This window comes from Thamnophis sirtalis, unplaced genomic scaffold (genome assembly GCF_051295495.1).
Source record: "Thamnophis sirtalis isolate CommonGarterSnake01/CBP01778 unplaced genomic scaffold, rThaSir2_p1.2 scaffold_2, whole genome shotgun sequence".
In the NCBI taxonomy this organism is placed as follows: domain Eukaryota; kingdom Metazoa; phylum Chordata; class Lepidosauria; order Squamata; family Natricidae; genus Thamnophis; species Thamnophis sirtalis.
In genome coordinates, this window is record NW_028261382.1 from 176,496,130 (window position 1) to 176,499,264 (window position 3,135).

Below are 3,135 nucleotides of genomic sequence, written 5' to 3' on the forward strand. Positions count from 1 at the left end.
GAAGGCCACAAATGTCGATCACATACCCACAGATTCAGGCAAAATATTAAAGAAAGTAAACTATGTTCTGTTCTAGGCATTCCTCTTTATCCCTCTGCGATTGGGAAGTCAGTAGGCATGAAATTAGTCATAACTGTTAATAATGATAAAAACCAAGAGGGATAATCATTGACAGCCAAGCTTTATTAACAGCTTTAAAGTTAAATAAATATCCCCATCTAAGTTTTCAGAACAAGTTCAGTATGCAATTTTTGAGTGCAACGTTTAAGTCTAATATATAATATTTTGCACAAAAGTCAGTATTTTCTGTTTCGAGTATTGACCTCTTTAGTACAACCTATTAACCTCTGGATGGACTTAGAGAAACCGTGCAATGAAAAACTGTTTATCTCTGTCCTCCTACTTATAAAACCAGGTGGGAAAATATTGCGATTGAGAAAAATGGCAAGATAGCATGGTAGAATGGGGATCTGTGGCTAGAAGTCTGTTTTTGGGTTTTTTTTAAGCAACATTGGTCAGGAGCACCAGGTTCAAGTCCTCATGCATCCACCTATTTAATCTAGATAATTTCCATCCTGATAATATTCAGAGGCTGCTACAAACCTGACATTTCTCCCCGCATCAACAGGTGGTCCTTGTTGAATCCTATTGGATTTGGTGTTTTGGTTTAAATGGCATCTTCAGAAAACTCCTTTGTGAGATTAGAACCGCTGAACTGCAGATAACAGTCAGCTGAAGTGGCCTGCAGTACTTTACCCTAACCACTGCGCCACCTCGGCTCTCTGGTTTCCCCCCCTCCTTTGTCTTAAAATAATCCAATAGCAAGAATTTTATTTGAGAGATTGGGTGGACTTTGACAAAGTGTTAGATGTCATTTTTTTTTAAAAAAAATCTTCCTGTGAGTTTATTGGGGGTGAAGTGGGTTGAATAGGGTGAATTGTATAGGGTCAATTAGATTTATAGCATAATTGTATGTGGGAGGAGGGGGGGAAGGTGTTTCATGATTTGATGTCATCTTCTTTTATACTTGATTTGCAACATGGCACACAAGTCCTTACGGAGCAGAGTTTGTATGGTTAGTGAACTTTTATTTGAAGTTCCAAGTAGCCCTATGGTTTTATGAGTCCCGATGAGTCATCCTGTGGTTTTATGAGTCCCAGACGTCTCCTTTCTCTCTCTCGCTTCTTAGCACACTTAGAATCAAAGATGGCCAAACATCTGGAGAGGATGGAGGTCCATTGTCTGGATGGAGAAGTCCTGCTGAAACCCTTTGAGGTCTTTTATAGTCTTGCCAGATGCTGGGCTAAATTACCCTGCATTACTCTTGATTTACACACTGTATCTTTAAAGCTTGTATCTCTCCAGGCACATATTCACTCTTCCTGTTTTTCTAACCTCAGGAGTGGAATAGCTACTATTTAATCAGATGTGAATGTGACTTTCTCATATCCAGATATAACGGCTTCTGCAGCTCCCTTCCATCCACACTGGCGCTAACTCTTTGGTAGCCTTTTCTCAAATGTTATAGCAATAGCAATAGCAGTTAGACTTATATACCGCTTCATAGGGCTTTCAGCCCTCTCTAAGCAGTTTACAGAGTCAGCATATGGCCCCCTAACAATCCGGGTCCTCATTTTACCCACCTCAGAAGGATGGAAGGCTGAGTCAACCTCACAGTGTAGGGATGAAATGCTCTAAACTTCGCTACCCGTTCGCAACCGGGAGCACTCATGTGCTCGCTTCGCTCATGCCTGGGGCTTCTGCGCATGCGCAGAGTGTCTGTGATGACATCTGGGCGGGTGGGCTGAGCCTCCTGCCACCGCAACTACCGGTTCGCCTGGTAATAGTGATGTCTGGTGTGTATTTTGTCATTGTGAGGAAATCTCTGCCGCTGAAATGGCTCTGAATGATAGAAAACAGCAGAAGCAAGAAGCGAAAGCAGGTAAACATAAATCTTGTTTTAAACTCCACCTTGTGGATAAGTGGACATCTTAAGTTTAAATTGCATTGTGGTTGAACCAGACATGGTCATTTCCTGCCAAAGTAACTTTATTTAGGAAGCGTTGACTAAGCATAGAGGTGGCAAGCCCATTTGTTGCTTCACAAAGGCAACACACGAGGAATGATTTGCAGGTAGGAAGGAACCCCAGGAAGGAACTCCTTAAATTTAACATTTTTTGGCTGGATTATTGTCGCTGCATTTTAGCTGCAAATTGTGAGCTTAGGCCCTTGTGTCTGAGGAAACGGCTCCTGCATTCTCCTGAAAGTGCTGTGGCAAATTTTGCACAGATGGCATTCAGCCGTGCTTTCAAGTCCCAGCGATGATGCCAAAGGAAGGATTATGCACACGCACAATAATCTCCCATTGAAATAAATAAGACTAATTAAAGGCTGTTCCAAGCATTCCTCCCTCCTGAGATGGGTTTTTAACTGGCGGAAGAAAAGCATTCTGGGATGCAATCAAATGTGCTCATTCTTTATTTATTTATGCCATTCAATCAGGCAACGCTAAGGACTTGCAAAAGCTGTATAACAATAATCCACACGAACCAAACGCATATAAATGTAAAATACATGTCCAAAAATATGAAATGCTGTTTAAAAAAAATTCAGCTCAGTAATTTTGATATCTAAGATTTCACTCTGCACATTGGAATTTCTTCTCATTATTAAGTGACCCTTTACGTGCACTGATTCCAGTGGAAGGGACATGATGGAAATCGGAGGGATAAGATGTAACGATATTTTCCTAACTTGTGTCCTAAATACTCGCATGACATCTTTCCACCCATAAATCTCAAGCTTCTTACTTGACTTTCTTATAATAGCATACTCTCTTGGAGCATTTTTTCCTAATTAATTTGTTTTCTTACTTGACTTTCTTATTTATAGCATACTCTCTTGGAGCATTTTTTCCTAATTAATTTGTTTTCAGTTTTATTCCACCCCAAATTAAATACTTTTAAATCCTCCTCATTTTCATGGGAATGCTTTAAAAACCACACTTAAAGTCTTGCAGGGTACACGGTAGGATTTTTTAAATAGCTTTCTTGGTTTGTAATTTGTGCTTTGAGTCTGTCATTGTTACAAAGGACAATAAAAGGGCTATTTCGTATCTTTGAGATCTCCCTAGGA